This window comes from Mustela nivalis (genome assembly GCF_964662115.1).
Source record: "Mustela nivalis genome assembly, chromosome: 15".
Taxonomy (NCBI): Eukaryota; Metazoa; Chordata; class Mammalia; order Carnivora; family Mustelidae; genus Mustela; species Mustela nivalis.
The window spans coordinates 59,776,899-59,799,063 of record NC_139034.1 but is presented as its reverse complement, the minus strand read 5'-3'; the positions used below and the strand labels follow the sequence as shown (position 1 = coordinate 59,799,063).

The 22,165-nt window shown below is 40.1% G+C and overlaps 1 pseudogene across 1 annotated transcript; it reads right to left on the bottom strand.

Moving 5' to 3' along the window:
- Window positions 1-10,256: 10,256 nt before the first annotated feature.
- Window positions 10,257-10,936, bottom strand: LOC309849204 (14-3-3 protein theta pseudogene; annotated as a pseudogene). Its single transcript has one exon. The product of its transcript is annotated as a 14-3-3 protein theta pseudogene (transcript).
- Window positions 10,937-22,165: the final 11,229 nt, after the last annotated feature.

Below are 22,165 nucleotides of genomic sequence, written 5' to 3'. Positions count from 1 at the left end.
AGTGCTCCTCTTCCTGGTGCAGGTCTCCCGAGACTTGGAGCCCAGTGTGGAGCTCAGACCCTTGTTCCTCATGGAAGGGACTGATACTCCTTCCACTTGTGTTTTGTTGTACCAGAATATGGGTCCCGACTAACCCATGTCTCTGTCCCTCATGCCCACCCAATATGCATTTTTCTTTATATTCTTAGTTGTGTATGATCTGTTAGGATAGTTTTTGATTCATTATCAGAGATAGTTGTTGTAGGTGTAATGGTGTCCATGACAGGAGAGGAGGTCAGGATCTTCCTACTCTGCCATCTTGATCCTGCCTCCTAAAATCATTATTTAAAAGTATGTGCTTATGTCATTTTGTTAATTGTTTTCTGGCTATTTTATAGTTCCTCTTTTCTTGCCCTCTTGCTTCATGATTTAATTATTCTTTCTGGTGGCATATTTAGGTTCTAATGTTTTTATCTTCTGTGCATCTACTATAGGTTTTTGTTTTGTGGCTACCATAAGGATTACATATAAAAACATAAATTCAGTCTTTTTAAAATTGATAACAGTTTAGGTTTGAATGCATTCTAAAACTCTACATTTTTATTCTCTCATGTTTATCTTATAATTATTAGAAGTTTTAAAGTTATAAATTTAAAAAAATTAGTTCATTAATAATTTTATTTTGTGTTTTAACCTTCATATTAGCTTTGTAATGATTAATTTACCATCTTTACAACATTAGATTATTCTAAATTTTACTATGTATTTGCCTTTACCACTGCAATTTATATTTTCATACATTTTACTGTTACTAATTGGCACCTTTCTTTCATTTTCTACCTAAAGAAATCTCTTTAACAATTCTTATAAGGCTTGTTTAATGTTGATGAATTCTTTTACCTTCTGTTTGTCCAAAAACATTTTTGATCTCTCCTTCAATTTTGAATTATAGTCTTGCTGGGTAGAATATTCTTTTTTCTTTCCCCCAGAATTTTAAGGACTACTTTTTTATTTTTTTATTAACATATAATATATTATTAGCCCCAGGGGTACAGGTCTGTGAATCGCCAGGTTTACATACTTCACAGCACTCACCATAGCACATACCTTCCCCAAAGTCCATAACCCAACCACCCCCCACCCAGCAACCCTCTGTTTTGTGAGATTAAGAGTGTTTTATGGCTTGTCTCCCTCCCAATCACATCTTGTTTTATTTATTCCTTTCCTACCCCCTAAACCCCCCACATTGCCTCTCACTTCCTCATATCAGGGAGCTCATATGATAATTGAAGGACAATTATCATATGAGCTCCCTGATATGAGGAAGTGAGAGGCAATGTGGGGGGTTTAGGGGGTAGGAAAGGAATAAATAAATTGACTTATTTCACTAAGCATAATACCCTCTAGTTCCATCCACATCATTGCAAATGGCAAGATTTCATTTCTTTTGATGGCTATGTAGTATTCCATTATATATATATAAATATATATATACCACTTCTTTATCCATTCATCTGTTGATGGACATCTAGGTTCTTTCCATAGTTGTAGGGTAGCTTATTTTCAACTTTCTGAGGAACCTCCATCCTGTTTTCCAGAGTGGCTGCACCATCTTGCATTCCCACCAACAGTGTAGGAGGGTTCCCCTTTCTCCACATCCTCGCCAGCATCTGTAGTTTTCTGATTTGTTAATTTTAGCCATTCTGACTGGTGTACTGTTGTATCTCATTGTGGTTTTGATTTGTATTTCCCTGATGCTGAATGATGTGGAGCACTTTTTCATGTGTCTTTTGGCCATCTGGATGTTTTCTTTGCAGAAATGTCAGTTCATGTCCTCTGCCCATTTCTTTTTTTTTTTAATTTATTTGATAGAGAGAAATCACAAGTAGATGGAGAGGCAGGCAGAGAGAGAGAGAGGGAAGCAGGCTCCCTGCTGAGCAGAGAGCCCGATGCGGGACTCGATCCCAGGACCCTGAGATCATGACCTGAGCCGAAGGCAGCGGCTTAACCCACTGAGCCACCCAGGCGCCCTTCTTTTTTTTTTTTTTTTATTAAAGATTTTATTTATTTAACTGACAGACAGAGATCACAAGTAGGCAGAGAAGCAGGTAGAGAGAGGGGGGGAAGCAGGTTCTCTGCTGAGCAGAGAGCCCAATGCGGGGCTTGATCCCAGGACCCCGGGATCATGACCTGAGCCGAAGGCAGAGGCCTTAACCCACTGAGCCACCCAGGTGCCCCCCTCTGCCCATTTCTTGATTGGATTATTTGTTCTTTGGGTGTTGAGTTTAATAAGTTCTTTATAGATTTGGGGTACTAGCCCTTTATCTTATATGTCATTTGTGAATATCTGTCAGTTGTCTTTTGGTTTTGTCCACTGTGTTTCCTTTGCTGTGTAAAAGCTTTTGATCTTGATGAAATCCCAATAGTTCATTTTTGACCTTGCTTCCATTGCCTTTGGCAATGTTCCTAGGAAGAAGTTGATGTGGCTGAGGTCCAAGAGGTTGCTGCCTATGTTCTTCTCAAGAATTTTGATGGATTCCTTTCTCACATTGAGGTCCTTCATCCATTTAGAGTCTATTTTCATGTTTGGTGTAAGGAAATGGTCCAGTTTCATTTTTCTTCATGTGATTGTCCAATTTTCCCAACACCATTTGTTGAAGAGACTGTCTTCCATTGGACATTCTTTCCTGCTTTGTCAAAGATTAGTTGACCATAGAGTTGAGGGCCTATTTCTGGGCTTTCTATTCTGTTCCATTGATCTATGTGTCTGTTTTTGTGCCAACTGTCTTGATGGTGACAGCTTTGGAATGGAACTTGAAGATTGGAATTGTGATGCCACCAACTTTGGCTTTCTTTTTCAACATTCCTCTGGCTACTCGAGGTCTTTACTGGTTCCATGTAAATTTTAGGACTGTTTGTTCCATTTCTTTGAAAAAAAAAAAGGATGGGATTTTGATAGGGACTGCATTAAACATGTAGATTGCTGTAGGTAGCGTAAACATTTTCACAATATTTGTTCTTCCAATCCATGAGCATGGAACATTTTTCCATTCCTTTGTGTCTTCCTCAATTTCTTTCATGAGTACTTTATAGTTTTCTGAGTACAGATTCTTTGCCTCTTTGATTAGGTTTATTCTTAAGTATCTTGTGGTTTTGGATGCAATTTAAATGGGATCACCTCCTTAATTTGTCTTCTTCTGTCTTGTTGTTGGTGTAAAGAAATGCAACTGATTTCTATGCATTCATTTTATATCCTGACACTTTACTGAATTTCTGTACAAGTTCTAGCAGATTTGGAGTGGAGTCTTTGGGGTTTTCACAGGAAGTATCATATCATCTGCAAAGAGTGATAGTTTGACTTCTTCTTTGCTGATTGGGATGCCTTTAATTTCTTTTTGTTGGCTGATTGCTGGGGCTAGGACTTCTAGTATTATGTTGAGTAACAGTGGTGTTAATGGACATCCCTGCCGTGTTCCTGACCTTAGTGGAAAAGCTCTCAGTTTTTCTCCATTGAGAATGATATTTGTAGTGGGTTTTTCATAGATGGCTTTGATGATATTGAAGTATGTACCCTCTCACCCTATACTTTGAAGAGTTGTGATCCAGAAAGGATGCTGTACTTTTTCAAATGCTTTTTCAGCGTCTATTGAGAGTATTATGTGGTTCTTGTTCTTTCTTTTATTAATGAATTGTATCACATTGGTTGATTTGTGGATGTTGAACCAAGCTTGCAGCCCTGGAATAAATCCCACTTGGTTGTGGTGAATAATCCTTTTAATGTACTATTGGATCCTATTGGCTAGTATTTTGGTGAGAATTTTTGCTTTCGTGTTCATCAAGGATATTGGTCTATAATTCTCTTTTTTGATGGGATCATTGTTTGGTTTTGGGATCAAGGTAATGCTAGCCTCAAAAATAAGTTTGGAAGTTTTCCTTCCATTTCCATTTTTTTTGAAACAGTTTCAGGAGAAACTGTTTGGTAGAATTCCCCTCAGAAGCCATCTGGCCCTGGGCTCTTGTTTGTTGGGAGATTTTGGATGACTGCTTCATTCTCCTCATTGGTTATGGGTCTGTTCAGGTTTTCTATTTCTTCCTGGTTCAGTCGTGGTAGTCTATATGTCAATAGGAATGCATCCATTTCTTTGAGATTGTCAAATTTGTTGGTGTATAGTTGCTCATAATATGTCCTTATAATTGTATTTCTTTGGTGTTCGTTGTGATCTCTCCTCTTTCAGTCATGATTTTATTTATTTGGGTCATTTCTCTTTTCTTTTTCATAAGTCTGGCCAGGGGTTTATCAATCTTTTCTTTTTCTTTTTTTTTCTTTTTTTAAAGATCTTATTTATTTGACAGACAGAAATCACAAGTAGGCAGAGAGGCAGGCAGAGAGAGAAGGGGAATCGGGCTCCCTGCTGAGCAGATAGCCTGATATGGAGCTCAATCCCAGTACCCAGGGATCATGACCTGAGCCAAAGGCAGAGGCTTTAACCCACTGAGCCACCCAGGTCCCCTGGGGGTTATCAATCTTATTAATTCTTTCAAAGAACCAGCTCCTAGTTTCGTTGATTTGTTCTATTGTTTTTTGGCTTCTGTTTCATTGGTTTCTGCTCGATCTTTATTATTTCTCTCCTCCTGCTGGGTTTAGGCATTCCTTGTTGTTCTTTCTCCAGCTTCTTCAGGTGTAGGGTTAGGTTGTGTATTTGAGACCTTTCTTGTTTCTTGAGAAAGTCTTGTATTGCTATATATTTTCCTCTCAGGACTGCCTTTGCTGTTTCCCATAGATTTTGAACCATTGTGTTTTCATTATCATTTGCTTCCATGAATTTTTTTAAATTCTTCTTTAATTTCCTGGTTGACCCATTCACTCCTTAGAACGATGCTCTTTAGTCTCCATGTATTTGGGTCCCTTCCAAATTTCCTCTTGTGATTGAGTTCTAGCTCCAGAATACTATGGTCTGAAAATATGCAGGGAATGATCCCAGTCTTTTGATACCAGTTGAGACCTGATTTGTGACCCAGGATGTGATCTATTCTGGAGAATGTTCCATGTGCACTAGAGAAGAATGTGTATTCTGCTGCTTAGGGATGGAATGTTCTGAATATATTTGTGATGTCCATCTGGTCCAGTGTGTCATTTAAGGCCTTTATTTCTTTGTTGATCTGTTGCTTGGATGACCTGTCCATTTCTGTGAGAGGGGTGTTAAAGTCCCCTACCATTATTGTATTACTGTCAATGTGTTTCTTTGATTTTGTTATTAATTGGTTTATATAGTTGGCTGTTCCCACGTTAGGGACATAGATATTTAAAATTGTTAGATCTTCTTTTTGGACAGACCCTTTGAGCATGATATAGTGTCCTTCCTCATCTCTTATTACAGTCTTTGGCTTAAAATCTAATTGATCTGATATAAGGATTGCCACCCCAGCTTTCTTTTGATGTCCATTAGCATGGCAAATTGTTTTCCACCCCCTCACTTTAAATCTGGAAGTGTCTTTGGGTCTAAAATGAGTTTCTTGTAGACAGCATATTGATGGGGCTTGTTTTTTTAATCCATTCTGATATGCTGTGTCTTTTGATTGGGGCATGTAGCCCATTTGCATTCAGTGTAACGATTGAGAGATATGAATGTAGTGCCATTGTATTGCCTGTAAGTTGACTGGTACTGTACAATGTTTCTGTTCTTTTCTGGTCTACTACTCTTATGCTCTCTCTTTGCTTAGAGGACCCCTTTCGATATTTCCTATAGAGCTGGTTTGGTGTTTACAAGTCCTTTTGGTTTTTGTTTGTCCTGGAGGCTTTTTATCTCTCCTTCTATTTTCAATGATAGCCTAGCTGGATATAGTATTCTTGGCTGCATGTTTTTTTCATTTAGTGCTCTGAACATATCATGCCAGTTCTTTCTGGCCATCCAGGTCTCTGTATCCACAGAGTCTGCTGCCAATCTAATATTTTTACCATTTTATGTTACAGACTTCTTTTCCCGGGCTGCTTTCAGGATTTTCTCTTTGTCACTAAGACTTTTAAGTTTTACTATTAGATGACAGGGTGTGGACCTATTCTTAATGATTTTGAGGGGGGTTCTCTGTGCCTCTGGGATTTTGATGGTTGTTCCCTTTGCCATATTAAGGAAATTCCGTACAATAATTCCAACCTTCTTCTCCCCTCTCTCTTTCTTCTTCTTCTGGAATCCCAATTATTCTAATGTTGTTTCATCTCATGGTATCACTTATCTCTAGAATTCCCCCATCATGGTCCAGTATTTGTTTGTCTCTCTTGTTCAGCATCTTTATTCTCCATCATTTGGTCTTCTATATCACTAATTCTCTCTTCTGCCTCATTTATCCTAGCAAAAAGAGCCTCCATTTTTTATTGCACCTCATTAATAGCTTTTTTGATTTTAGCTTGGTTAGATTTTAGTTATTTCTGCAGAAAGGGTTGTTATTTATCCAGACAGCATTTCTCTAATATCTTCCATGCCTTTATCAAGCCCAGCTACCATCTTGAGAATCATCATTTTGAACTCTAGATCTGACATATTACTAATGTCCGTATTGATTAGGTCCCTAGCCTTCTGTACTGCCTCTTCTTCTTTTTTTTTTGTAGTGAGTTTTTCTCTTGTCATTTTATCCAGATAATATGTGGAGCAAATAAAATACTAAAAGGGTGGCAAAGACCCCAGAAAAATGTGCATTGACCAAATCAGAAGAGACCCCAAATCATGGGGCAAAGAAAGGGGGTAAAAAGAAGTTCAAAAAATTTTTTAAAAGAAAATATATATATTAGATTGGTGAATAAAACAGAGCCACTCACTTAATTTGGGGAGTATTTGGTCTCTTAAAAGAAACTAAATTTTAAAGAAACCAAAATTTTAAAGAAAGAAAAACATACATATATACATATACATATATATGTATATGTATATGTATATGTATATGGGTAAACATGATGAAAGGATGGAATATGACTGTAAAGATGAGAATTTAAAAAAATTTTAAAAAGAATTCTAAAAAAGGAGTTGATAAGATAATTTGGTTGGGAAAAGAAAGAAAAAGAAAATGGAGAGTATTTGCTCAGGCTGGAGCTAGAACAAAGCCCTGTGCTAGTTTTAGTGTATATTTTGATCTGTTAGAAGAAGCTGTATCCCAGAAATTTTAAGAAGAAAAAACCCTGTGAGCATATAAAGAAAGAAAGAAAGAAAGAAAGTTAGATACAATGAAGGATACAATATGACTCTAATAATGGAGAGAAAGCAATGAATTCCATGCTTTGCTTTCCCCTCCTCTGGAATTCCCCTGTTCTCCTTGTTAAGTGACCTTGGTCTAGGCGGGATGTCTTGCTTATCTTCTGGGGGAGGGGCCTGTTGTAGTGATTCTCAAGTGTCTTTGCCCGAGGTGGAATTGCCTCACCCTTGCCAGGGGCCGGGCTAAGTAATTAACTCCGGTTTGATTTCCGGGAGCTTTTGTTCCCTGACCACTTTCCATATTGTTCCAGCTGATGGGAGTGAAAATGCCGGCCTCCTAATCTCCATCCTGGAGGAATCAAGAGCTCAGGACCCCAGTCCTCAGTGCGCCCTTGGAGAAAAGTGCTCAATCACTCCTGTCTCCCTGGCCTCAGGCCAGGCGCAAAGCTGATCCAGCCTGTGACAGAGCATCCGTGTCTCTGGCACACAGCGCCATCTGGATTCTCCAAACTCAGTGGATCCTGCTGCTCTTCCAGGGGGGATCTCCCCAGATCTGCCACTTGTGGGGTCCCTCTTCAAAGAGCAGTGGTCTGACTGTGCCACGGATCACAGTTTAAGGTAACCCCAAGTTGGAAGCTCACTCCTCAGCTCTGTCTCTGAAGCTGATTTCCCTGCTCTAATACCTGCGAGTTCTGTGATACTCAGACACCCCCGATCCCTCTATGACCCTGCAGGACCTGAGACCACGCTGTCCCTGCAAGGCCTCCAAACCCAGTTAGCCTCTGGAGCGATGTCCCTCAGTGGAGCAAACTTTTTAAAGTCCTGATTTTGTGCTCCGTTGCTCCACCAATTTTCCAGGAGCTGCCCCCCCCCGCCCCCACAGTCTATCTTCCTGTCACTTTGGATTCACTTCTCCGCAGGTCCTACCTTTCAGAAAGTGGCCAATTTTGTTTCTAGAATTGCTGCTCCTCTTCTCTTCAATCTCCTGTTGGATTTGTAGGTGTTCAAAATGCTTTGATAAACTAGCTGATCTCCAGCTACCTGATGTCATCTCAGCCTGCTACTCCTCCACCATCTTGACTCCTTCCCCTGGGTAGAATATTCTTGGTTGTAAGGTTGCTTTTTTTGTTTCTTTCAGCACTTTGAATATGCCATGCAACTTTCTCCTACCTAAAAATTTTCTGCTGAAAAGTCTGATGGTTTTATGGAGATTCTCTTATATGTAGTAAGTTGTTTTTCCCTTGCTTGTTTTATGATTCTCTTCTCATCTTTGATTTTAGACATGTTAATTATAATATGTCTTGGTGTGGGTCTCTTTGGGATTATATTATTTGAAGCTCTCTAAGCCTCCTGGACATGAATATCTATTTCCTTCCCCAGTTTAGGAAATTTTTCAGAAATTACTGCTTCAAATAAGATTTCTGCCTCTTTCTCTTTCCACCTTTTGAGATCCCCATAATGTAAACATTATTCTGATTTATGTTTGTCTTAGAGCTAGCTTCACTTCTCTTTTTTCTTTTTTCTTTTTGCTGCTCTGATTGGACAAATTCAATTGCCGTGTTTTCAAATTTACTGATACTTTCTTCTGCTTCATCTAGTCTGCTATTAAACCACTCTAACATTTTTTTTCCAGATTAGCTATTAGATTTTTGTGGGGAGGGGGATTATATAATGTAGTTTTATCTTGTTATTCTGCTGTTACATAGGGCGTAACATTTTTGCACAGCTTTGTGGGACTACAGTCAGTAATCAACAACATATAATAGTGATCCAACTCTACATGGAGTAGACACCCTGGACACCCTCTCACATGTGTACAAATCTGCATGGGAAAGTACTGACATTTTACATTTGGAGTGGTGTACTTTATTTCCCCTTTCTAGTGTAGTAATAAATTACATGCACTTTAATTTGCCAAAAACAATGATTGCATTCTGGCAGCAACATGCTACTTTTATTATATAATAAAGTGAATACTGGACTACAAAGGCAGGAGGTGTAAGTGAACTTTTATTGGGAAGAGACATTGTCAACCTAAATAGCAGCAAATGAAGAATGAATAAGGAAACTTCCTGTTGTCACAAACACACAAGACCTCCATCATATATGATATGGGGACGCATTTCAGTTTGGGAGCCCCAGTGCAGAAATGCCAAATGCTTTGCCATTCAATCTAATATTTCTGGATTCCTACCAGAAAGGAATACATTAAGAGCATGGAAAAGTTGCACACTGAAAGTAAACCCCCAAAGAAGAGTGAGGGAATTTAGGAATTAGGAAGTTACATAGAACACTTTAAATTATAATGAACTAAATTTCATAATTTCACAGTAATACAAAACTGTCCCTTGCAGAACTGGTTCAAATTACTTAAATACAAGATACATTTTTATTCCTCTATATAAGTGTTTGGAAGTTACTTATGTTTATATGAAATGAAGCTATTAATGCTTTTTTTTAAAAGATTTTATTTACTTATTTATTTGACAGATCAGAAGTAGGCAGAGAGGCAAGGAGAGAGAGAGAGAGTGGGGGAAGCAGGCTCCCTGCTGAGCAGAGAGCCTGATGCGGGGCTTGATCCCAGGACCCTGGGATCACGACCCGAGCCGAAGGCAGAGGCTTTAACCCACTGAGCCACCCAGGCACCCCTATTAATGCTTTTCTACAGCAGTAACTGCACACCATGAAGGCCAAAACAAACACAAATCAAGGAATGGAGTTTTCCCAAAGTTGCTGTGTGAAAAGACTATAAACATTAGATTCCATACACATCAATAGGTTTCTTTGCTATAGGAAATCCAAGTGGAATAAGTAATGGAGATAAATAAAAAGGTTTCTTGAAGGGGCACCTGGGTGGCTCAAAGGTTTAAGCCTCTGCTTTCGGCTCAGGTCATGATCCCAGGGTCCTGGGATCGAGCCCCACATCTGGCTCTCTCTCAGCAGGAAGCCTACTCCCCACCCCATCCCCCACCTGCCTCTCTCTGCCTACTTGTGATCTCTGTCAAATAAATAAAATCTTAAAAAAAAAAAAAAAAAGGTTTCTTGAAGGGAAGGAGACACCTTGTACGCATTTAGTTTTCTGTCCCTTCTGACACATCACATTCTTCTCCTAAACTGAGGTCCATGAGTTAGGTTGTCTCTAAGCAAGTGCGTGATGAGGATGCTGTCTTTGCAGTCTTCATTCAGTGTATCATGTTCTGCAGTGTATCAGGTGTGCAGCAAGCTCTGGGTTAGTAAGGCTCTCTTCTTAAAATACAGAAGAGTTAAGAGCTGGCCCCAAGCAAGTTGGGTGTGTGGGTTGCATCTCTTTCTTGCTTATATCAAAAGCCTCTTGGTAAGCTCCCTGGGAACTATCTATCATTTGTTTTCAGTCATCACCACATGCACCTTCAGCAAGGTACCAGAAGTAATTTCCCTTCAGTTTCATATAGAAGACCTTACTCTCTGGATTAGTTGCATTGGCTCTTAAATACTTACCCAACAATTCCAACACCGTGGTACATATGGACCTCAGCTCAGACCCCACTTTTTCCCAATAGTCCTTAATCAGCTGCAACTTCTTGTTGGTGTTGGTTTTCTGTTCCATGTTCAAGATGACCCTCCAGGCTAAACTGTGGCCCCTGACCATGTTCTTGTAGGCCACTGGGAGCAGGCTGTGCTCCTCATTGGACAGCTTGATGCCTGCCCAGTCATAGCGTTCATGCAGGTGGCCAGGTCTCATAGTGCTTGGCCTGACCTGCCAGCTTCACCTTCTGGACCAGCTCCATCTTCTCCATGGGGACAGGGAGAGGAGAGTGAGTGTGAGCAATGACTTGGATAGGGAGGAGGCATGAGGAGGACCACATATCCATGGCCACAATGCAAGTCCCACCACTTTGATCTGCTTTTCAGATTAGCTTTACACTCTTCAAGTCTGTGAACCTCTATTATGTACTTTCTTGTATTTTCTATCTCTTTGTTGAAGTTTTCACTATGTTCATTCATTCTCCTGAGTTTGGTGAGTGTCTTTATGACCATTACTTTGAAGTCTTTACCAGGTAAATGGCTTATCTCCATTTCACTAAGGACCTTTTCTGAGGTTTTATCTTGTCATTGATTTAAAACATACTGTTTCTTTATTTTGCTTGATTGCCTCTGTTGGTTTGTGTGCATTAGATAAAATAGCCACCTCTCCCAGTCTTGAAGTAGGGGCCTTGTGCAGGAGATGGAACTTACTGTAGACCCCTGCCCTAGCTCTTCGTTGTCTCTCAAACCTCTATGATTGCCCAAGTAGAGTGTTGTTTTTAGTGGTTCCCCATGTTGAGGCTTTGCCAAGACCTGATCCTCAGGTAGCAGTTTTTAAAGTATGCACATATAAACAGTCTGTGGGATCACAGGCATGAATCTCCCTGGCCACCAAAACCAGGTGGTATACAGATGTTCCCTAGATGACAGCCAGCAAATCAGGATGACAGAAAGTGTACAAATTCCTTTTTGGGAGATACTGGTAACCTGGAGTAAGGCAGAGGGAGAGCACAAAGATGGCACCCACCAGCCTTTGTCCCCAGGGAACACCTCAGTATGTTCCTAGATGTGTGCCAAACCAGATCTGCCCCTCATGCCCTGTCTAGAAAGACTGGGATGCTTCAGTCTGAGCTTTAGTTCAGTGCCCTGTGTGTGGTATCCTGCTGAAGTACTATTTCTCTACTTGTTACAGCCCCATTGGATCCAGGAATCCATGGCCCCAGGCCAGCAGAGCTAGGCAGTCAGGGGTTTCCCGTGGGCAACAGCCTTAAAATCTGTGGTTCCAGACATGAAAACCAGAGCACAGATGCATGTGAAATCTCCCCCCTGGGAAAAACTGGTAATCAGGAGCATGACAGAGGGAGAATGGGAACATGATCCTCCCCAGAGGGTACCCCAGCAGACTCTTACGTGGGCAGTAAATTAGATGCCTTGTCCTCAGATCAAAGCTTTAAGATAAGAAAATAAGACTGGGTACCTTTCAATCAGCTGCTTCTGCACTGATCCCTGGGGTGAGTGAGGCCAAGGGTGAAAGTCCTATTAACAGCCATTTCTCAAAGTTGGTCCCATGGATATACACACTGTTGATTTCCAAAAACAAGATGTTTTGGAGGCTTGTCTCTGTGATGCACGTCTTAAAAGGTGGGGTACCCAATGTGGTGCTCAATCCCTTTACCCTCTACTGAAAAGCTCTCTAGCCACTGGCAACAACTTTATATTTGATTTATCTAGGTACCTTATTTAAGTAGAATCCTACATTTGTCTTTCCGTGACTGGTTTATTTCACTTAGCATAATGTACTCAAGTCGTATCCATGTTGAAGCATGTGTCAGAATTTTTGTTCTTTCTAAGGCTGAGTAGTATTCCATTATATGTATATAGCACATTTAATTTACCCCTTCACCTGCAGATGAACACTTGGGTTACTTCGATTTTTGGCTCCTATGACTAATGATACCACAAACCTGGGTGTACAACTATCTGGTTGATCTGATTTTAGTCTTCTCTCTCAGTAAGTCATTGGCTTAGCAGTCAGCAGTGAGATAAGGAAAATGGCATCTGAGCTAGAAAAATGGAGACACCTGTTATGCCGTAGCAAAGGATCTGGTCCAGCTGTAGCCTCCAGTAATTTTTCTTGCTGGGAGACTGGAGGAGACACCTCACAGCCTTCACTCCCCTCCAGGCAGTCAGTGGACATGGTGTTCACTAAATGAATCTTTCCAGCCCGACCTGATAAACTGGCTTAGCTCTGTTTAATCCAAAGCCTACATAAGTCACTAAATCCTGTCTATTTTACTTTCTCTGTGTCTCTCTAATCGTTTCCTTCCAGTCTGTCTACTGTCCATTAGATGAACACGGTCATCTCCATGGTGAACATGGGTCTTCTTTGGGTATTTCTCCCTACAGTGTAGAGAAATAAAGCTAAAAACCTCATCTTTTAGACTTCCTTGCTGAGTGGATTCTGGATGCAACCGAGAGTCCATGAATCAGATGTACTTGTAGTGAAAGGTGAGCATTCAGGGAAGTCTCATGTTTTTGTTAACAAGTGCAGCCAGATGCATGGGCTCTAATCTGTGGCAGCATGAGCAGAGATCCCCCATCTGGTCACTGTTTGCACAGGTGAGACACACAAGACCCATCGCCAAACTGTTTCTTTGTTAGAGCAGATCTGGAAGGCGTGATGACATCCTGCACGCAGTCTGACCCACAGACCAAACTAAAGAGTGTTAGTGAAGCCAGTGGTTCCTGTTCCCTGTATCCCAGTCCCTTACCACCTCCCTGTCTCCTGGTTGGCAGTGCTAGGAAAGCCTTTCTGAGAGGCCCAGCCTGGCCCCGCCAAACCGTCCTTCCAATAATTTTGTAGGTGCTAATTTCTACTATCAAAGACTTTTTGCTTCAAAACAACTGGAATAGTTTGTGCGATCTGGATTAAACCCTGGCTAACAGAGTATTAGATGATATTCTCCATTTATGCATTCGATAGGATAAAAGGACATCCCTAAACTACATCCTGCCCATTCCTGAGCTTCTTTCTTCTAATACTCCCTGGCACCCTGCAGTGTAGTTAATGAGACAATCCTGGATTCACCAAGCACTGCCACTTCTATAATTTGTACATACTATTTCTATGTATATACAGCTCCTTTTACAAGATACGAACCTGTGCTCGCTTCCAATATTGCACTCTTTAACCCAATATAAAATGACTTTTTAAATGGAATTATTGACATGTTCTATTGGTGTCAAGCGTACACATAAAGATGTAAAAATTGTGAACATTAGTAACCACTGATCATAAGTGTAGTTGCCAGCTGTTACAAAACATTGTTATTACTAGATTATTGCCTATATTCCCTATGCAACAGTTTCCACATACCTAGTGTTTGTTTCTTCACTGGAAGCTTGCAACCCTTGATACCATTTATGCATTTTACCCCAAACCATGTCCACCATCCCACTAGCAACCACCACTTTGTTCTCTGTATTTAGTAGTCTACTTTGGTTTGCTTCTTGGTAGGTTGATTTGTTTTGTTTTTGAAGTTCCAAACATGAGGATAAGCCTATGGTGTCTGGCTGTGGAAATAATGGATCACATTATTTCTCTGTAGTTTTGAAAAAATATTTAGACTCTTTTCCCCATAGGGGGCCCCAAATTATGATCCACCCAGCAGTGCATGAGGGTTCCTGTTTTCTTTATACCCTTGGCAATTTTTGATATTTCTACCCTTTGGGTTATACCCATTCGGACAGTTGTCAGCTGATACCACACTGTGGATTTGATGTGCCTTTCCAGGATGATTAGTGATGTTGAGCATTTTTCTGTGTGTCTGTTGGCCATCTATATGTCTTCTCTGAAAATGTCTATTTAGGGCCTCTGCCCATGTTTTTGTTTTGTTTTGTTTAATTTTATTTATTTATTTGACAGACAGAGATCACAAGTAGGCAGAGAGGCAGGCAGATTGAGAGGAGGAAGCAGGCTCCCCGCTGAGCAGAGAGCCTGATGCGGGGCTCGATCCCAGGACCCCGGGATCATGACCTGAGCTGAAGGCAGAGGCTTTAACCCACTGAGCCACCTAGGCGCCCCTCTGCCAATATTTTCATCCAACAATTTGGTGGTATTCTGTGTTGACTTGTCAAAGTTCTTTCAATACTTTTGATATTCAACCCTTATGGAATGTAGCATTTGCGGAAGCCTTCTCCCATTCAGTGAGTTGTCTCTGCATTCAGTTGAGGGTCTCTTTTGCTGTGCGAGAGCATTGCATTTTGGTGTGGTCCCAGTATTTGAATTCTGCCCTTGGTTCCCTTGCCTATGGAGACCTACCCAGAAAGAGTTGCAAAGGCTGATGTCCAAGTAGTTACTGCCAAATGTCTCCTTGCAGTTTTATGGTTTCAGGTCTCACATAGGAGTCTCTAATGCATTTTAAGTTTATTTTTATGTAAGGGGTCAGAAAGTGGTCCAGTTTTCCAAGCACCATGTGTTGAAGAGACCGTCTTTCCCCATAGCCTATCCTTGCCCCTATGTTGTAGCTTCATTGCCCATATAAGTAAGCTTGGGTTTGTTCTGTGGCTATTTCCCTCCATTGATCTGTGTTTATTTTTGGTGTCAGTAACATTACGAACACACACACACACACACACACACACACAGGAAAATTATAACTTTGAAGTATTTCTTGAAATCTGGGACTATGATACCTCCAGGTTTACTCTTTATTCTCAAGATTTCTTTGGCTGTGTGAGGTTTTTTGTAGTTTGGTACCAGATTTAGGATTATTTTTTTAGTACTCTGAAAAAAACACTATATTTTGATAGGATTGCTTCAGATTTGTAGTGCGCTTTGGGTAGTATGGCCATTTTCACAGTTTTCATTCTTGCAATTCTTTAACATGTTCTATCATTCCATCAATATGTGTAGTCCTCAGTTCCCTTCCTCCGTATTTTCTCATTTTCAGAGCATGAGTCTTCCCCTGCTGGTTAGTATTTAATCACAGGCGTTTTATTATGTTTGTGTAATTGATAATGGGATATTTTCAAAAATTCTCTGTTTCTCTGTTGGTGTATAAAAATTACTTGTTTCTGTATATTCTATATCCTCTGGCTTTACTGAATTTATTTATCTGTTCTAATAGTTGGCTTTTTTGTTTTTTTTTTTTAAGATTTTATTTGACAGAGAGAGAGAGACACAGCGAGAGAGGGAACAGAAGCAGGGGGAGTGGGAGAGGGAGAAACAGACTTCCCGCCAAGCAGGGAGCCCAGTGCGGGGCTGGATTCCAGGATCCTGGGATCATGACCTGAGCTGAAGGCAGCTGCTTAATCACTGAGCCAGCCAGGTGCCCCACTTCTAATAGTTTTTGAAGCAGTTTGAATTTTGTTTATAAAACATGCACCATGTCATCTGCTTAATGGCAGTTTTACCTTTTTTTTTCTTCCAATTTTGATGACTTTTTTTTCATCTGACTGGTACATTTAGGAATTTCAGTACTGTGTTGAATTAAACTGGTGATAATGGATTTTCTTGTCTTGTTCTTGGTCTTTGAGGGACAAGCTCTGTTTTTCTCCATTAAATATGATTTAGCTTTCTGTTCATCCTATATGGTCTTTATTATGTGGAGGTATGTCTCCTCTGAACCTACTTCATGGAAGTTCTTGTCAAGGAATGCATGTATTATTGTGTTAAGTGTTTTTTCTGCATCAATTCAGGTGGTTTTCACCCTTTGTCTTGTTAATGTGATGTGAATGTATCACATTGCGTGACTTGCAAATAGCAAACCACACTTGCATCCCTGTAATAAATCCTACTTGATTGTGGTAAATGAATTTTTAAGTTTTTTAATTGTTTTTATCAACGTGTTGATAATTTTTGCATCTGTGTTCCTCTGATTTATTGATATTGAGCCATTCTTGCATTCCTAGAATTGATCTTATTTGATCATGGTAAGTGCTTTTTATTTTTTTAATATTTTATTTATTTGACAGAGATCACAAGTAGGCAGAGAGGCAGGCAGAGGAGAGCAGGCTCCCCACTGAGCAGAGAGCCAGATGTGGGTCTTGATCCCATAATCCCATAATCCTGGGATCATGACCTGAGCCAAAGGCAGAGGCTTTAACCCACTGAGCCACCCAGGTGGCCCTGGTAAGTACTTTTTAAATATATCTTTGGATTCTGTTTGGTAAGATTTTGTTAAGAAGTTCTGCATCTCTGGGCATCTGGGTGGCTCACTGGTTTTTGGCTCAGGTCATGATCTCTGGGTCGGGAGATGGAGCCCTGCATCACATTCCATGCCCAGTGCAGAGACTGCAGCAATATTTACAGTTGATATACCTTTTATCATTGCCTAGCACCCTTAACTTTGTCTGTTGTTGTTGCTTTTGTTTTAAAGTACATTTTTTTCCAACATAAATATTGCTACCCCAATTTGCTTTTTGTTATTACTTTCATTTGTATGGTAGATGTTTTTCCAGCCCTTCACAATCAGTCTACATATATCTTTAGATCTGAGTTGTGAGTCTCTTGTAGGCAATGTATAGACAGGTCATAGTTTGTTTTTTTTTTTTTTTTTAATCCACTCTGTCACCTTGTGTCTTTTGATTGGAGCCTGTAGTCCATTTTACATTTAAAGCAATTATTGATAGGTATGTATTTGGTGCAATTTTGTTAATTGTTTTGATTATTTTTGTAGTTCTTCTCAGTTTTCTTTTCTTGTGGTTTGATTGCTTTCTTTAGTGTTATGCTTGGATCCATTAGAGGTTTTTTGATTTGAGGATACCATTAAGTTCATGTACAGTGTCTTATGTGTATAGCAGTCTTGTGTTCAAGTTCAGTAACACTTAAATTGATGGTTAAAGTTTGAACACATTCTAACAGCACTTAACTTTTACTCCCTTCTCCATATTTTATGTATATATTTTACATCTTTTTGTGTACCCCTTGACTGATTTTATAGATATAATTGATTTTACTATTTGTGTTTTAACCTCCATACTGGCTTTATGACTGATTAATCTACTACTTTTATTAAGGTCTGCTTTTACTTGTGAAATATTTTCCTTTCATACTCTAGTTATGTTCTTCCCTTTCCACTCAAGGAATGTTAATATTTCATGTAAGGCTGTCTGTGGTGATGAACTCCTTTAACTTTTGTCTGGGAAACTATCTTTCCTTTTATTCTTTTTTTTAAGATTTTATTTATTTGAGAGAGAGAGAGAGAGAGAGATCACAAGTAGGCAGAGAGGCAGGCAGAGAGGGGAGAAGCAGAGAGCCAAATGCAGGGCTCGAGCCCAAGACCCTGTGATCATGACCCTGAGCTGTAGGCAGAGGCTTAACCCACTGAGCCAACCAGATGCTCCTGTCCTTTTATTCTTAATGATGGCCTTGCTGGACAGAGTACTCGTCCAAGTGGCTGCAGGTTTTTTTCCTCAGCACTTCAAATGTATCTTGCCACAGCCTTCTGGCCTGCAAAGTTTCTGCTGAAAAATCAGGTGATAGACTTACACGGTTTCCCTTGTATGAAACTCTTTCTTCTTTTCTCTTTCTGCTTTAAAAGTCTCTTTATCACTCCTTTTTGCCATTTTAATTATGTGTCTTGGTGTGGACCTTCTTGGGTTAATGTTTTAGAGGTTCTCTGTGCTTCTGAGGCCTAGATGTGTTTTTTCTTCCCTAGAGTAGGGAGCTTTTTAGTTATGATGTCTTCAAACAAGTTTTCTGCCCCCTCTTCTCCTTCTAAGATCCCTAAATTGCAAACATTGTGATACCTGGTGATGCCACTGTGTCCCCTTCACCTATTCGCATATTTTATATTTATTATTTATTGAGCTCCTCATCTTGGTTGCTTTCTATTACTTTTTCTGATCGCTGATCCTTTCTTCTGCATCTTCTAACCCACTGCTGATTCCATCTAATGTAATTTTAATTGTTATTGAACTCTTCACTTTTTATAATGTTTTCTGTCTCTTTGCTGAAGTTTTCAGTGAGGTTCTTCACTCTTTCTTCAAGTTCAGTGAGTATCTTTATGTCCATTATTTAAGTCCTTTATCAGACACAGTGCTTATATCTGTTTCAGGTAGCTCTTCTGCTATGATTTTTGTCTTATTCTTTCATTTAGAACATTTTCCTTTGTCTCTTTATTTTATCTGATTTTGTTTCCATGTATTAGGGAGGTCAGCTACACCTGGTCTTGACAGTAGTAGCCTTGTGTAGAAGAGGTCCTGGGGTGCCCTGTAGTAAATTCCCCAAGTCACCAGGACTACGCATTCCACAAGCATCTCCTATTTTGGTTGCATTGTTTACATGGCTATGTTTTCTTAGAGCTTCAGAGAGCCCCCAAATCTACATATGATTTTTCTTTCCCACTCTCTGGCTGAGACTTGAATTGCCTATACAGAGACTAGGTGTCAGGAGGCTAATGTGTAGGATGATACCAGATTATATGTAATGATGTCCTTGTGTTGCCTACGAGGATGGTAAAAAAAAATTAAGATTAATATTCTTTGATTGGTGAAGGATGAAAATTTTAATTCCTAATAGACAGCAAAAGAGCATTAGGGTATAATTTTCAAACCACTAGGAGAGAAAGCTAACAGATGTAACAAACACTCATAAACTTATTTTTTTAATTTAATTTTATTTATTTATTTGACAGAGAGAGATCACAAGCAGGCAGAGAGGCAGGCAAGGGTGGGGGGAAGCAAGCTCCCCACTGAGCAGAGAGCCTGATGCGGGGCTTGATCCCAGGACCCTGGGATCATGATGTAAGCGGAAGGCGGAGGATTAACCCACTGAGCCACCCAGGTGCCCCATAAACTTATTTTTAAATATGTCAGTCATTTTATATACTATTGGCTTAAATGCTCAAGCAGAGGGGCAAAGATTTTCATACTAGGTTGAGAAGTGAACTATATGCTATTTTAATATAACAATGATAAAAGTCTGACAGCAAAGGTTTAAAAAATATATATATCCTATAGATATTTAAAAAACTATTATAGCTACTTAATATCAGAAAAATAGATTCCTAGTCATTTTAAGAAAATGAGTATTTCCAATAACAGGTTCACTCTGTGAGGAAGATAAAGAATATCCACATATATATACACCAAATCCTACATCCTCAAAAGACCTGAAGCAAAATTTGGCAGTGGTGTAGATGTCCACCACTGGGGTAGGTTTTCTCATAATGCTTGTGGAAGTACAATAAGTAGACACAACACCAGATTTTTAAAACATGACCTGGGCTCTAGGCCTCAATGACTTCACTACTGAGATTTATCACCGATTTTTAAAGGAGAAATAATTCCAATATTATATAAATTTGTCCAGATAGAACACAAAGTACTTCTCAAGTCATCTTATGAGTCTAACATTATCTTAAATTATCTCTATCAGGTTTAAGAATTAAGAAAAATTACATCAGGGCTCCTGGGTGGCGCAGTTGGTTAAGCAACACCCTTTGGCTCAGGGCATGATCCTAGAGTCCCAGGATCGACTCCCACATCGGGCTCCCAGCTCAGCGGAGATTCTGCTTCTCCCTCTGACCTCTCCCCTCTCATGCTCTCTCTCTGTCAAATAAATAAAATCTTAAAAAAAAAAAATTACAGATCAATTTTATTCAAAAAATTGGACAAAAATCCTAAACATTCATAAATCAAATCCATCTATCTTTAAAAGGGAATAAAATGTCCAGGCCAATTTGGATTCATATCTAAATCAGGGTCGATTCAATATTAAAAAAAAAAAAAATCATCAAGTTGGCATATTAAGACTAGAAGAGATATTTTAATAGAAGGAGACAATGGCTAAAATTCACTTTTGTAATTAAAAATGCTCTTAACAAATTTGAAAGTTAATGGTAAAAAAAGCGCTTTCTTTTTGAAATTATCAAAAAGAAAAATATCATTTGTATTTAATATTGCATTGATGACTACAGTCAAGATAAAGCAAAAATAGGACAGGAAAGGAAGAAATAAAACTCACTCTCATACGTTTGACTATGTAAGTAAAGGCTAACAATAAATTATATAGAACTGACATAAGCTTAAGATTAAATAAAACATTCAAGAAAATGCTGGAAATGACATTTTTAAAAATATCCCTCACAATAGCATCAAAATATCAAATACCTAGAAATTAATCTGGCAAAGAGTACAAAAGCACTCCATGAAGCACTTGGCACAATTGAGAGATGAAAGAATTCTTCAATCAATAAAAGACCTGGATCAAGTTCATGGATTATAAGACTCAATATTGTAAATCCATTTCCCCCAAACTGATTAAGTTCTATGCAATTCCAATCAAAATTCCAACAGGATGTTTTTCTGAAATGTCACTGACTGCAAGGCCATGTGTATTTTTGAACAAGCTAAAGGGACAGGAATAACCAAGACCCTCCTAAGGGAAAACATGAGAGCAAGATGGCTTTGCTGTGGGGCACCTGGGTGGCTCAGTGGGTTGAGCCTCTGCCTGCGGCTCGGGTCGTGATCCCGGGGTCCTGGCATTGAGCCCCGCATCGGGCTCTCTGCTCAGCAGGGAGCCTGTTTCCCTTCCTCTCTCTCTGCCTGCCTCCCTGCCTGCTTGTGACCTCTCTCTGTCAAACAAATAAATAAAAACCTTAACAAAAAGAAAAAAAAAAGATGGCTTTGCTGTTTGGCAAAACTTACTATAAGGCTACAGTGTTTAAAAAAAGTATGGTTCTGAGATTCTACAAGAACAGACAGTTTAAAACTGGGGTAAGGGTGAAGTTTTCAGTGTTATTAGGACAACTAGATCACCACACGAATAATAAAAATACAGGTGGGAAGCAAAATAATAAAAACCCATCACCCTGAAGGGGGACTGGACCTAGTGACTTGCTTCCCACGAACAGAATATGGCCAAGTGATGGGAAAGCGCTTCCAAGATGAAGCGGGGAGAGCCTGCCTTCCGCATTTCTGCTTCACTCTCCTGTAACTTCTCACTTAGGCATCCTGATGAAGCCAGCCACAGTGCTGGGAGCTGCCCCAGGACAGGGCCCTGAAGAAGAAACAGAGGGTGGCCTCTGCTCAGCGGCACACGCAAGATGAATCCTGTCCACAGCCCTGTGAGTGAGCGTGGAAGCGGATTCTTTTCCCAGGCCAGTCTGGGGCACGACCCTATGCCTAGGGACTCGGCTGGGCTGTGGCCAGACTCCCAGCCCCACAGCAACTGTGAGAGCTTGTGTGAGGCCACCAAGCTTTGTGGTAACTGGTTACTGGTGACAACTAGTACAGATTAAGCTCTGCTCAAATCCATTAACCCGACACCATCTCTGATTCCCCTCCATATACGAAGCTCTGAGGTCTTTCTCTGCCTGAGGCCAAGCCACGGGAGCCAGGAACTCACGTCAGCTAGAAGGCCCACGTGCCCAGCTCCCACTCCTTAGACCTCCTCTCCATCCAGACTCGCTTCGCTGACCTCGGCCACAGTCCCAGCCCTCCCTGTCTCCACCCCTGGAACTTCGTCCTTCTCCTTGCCCGCCCGAAGGGCTTGT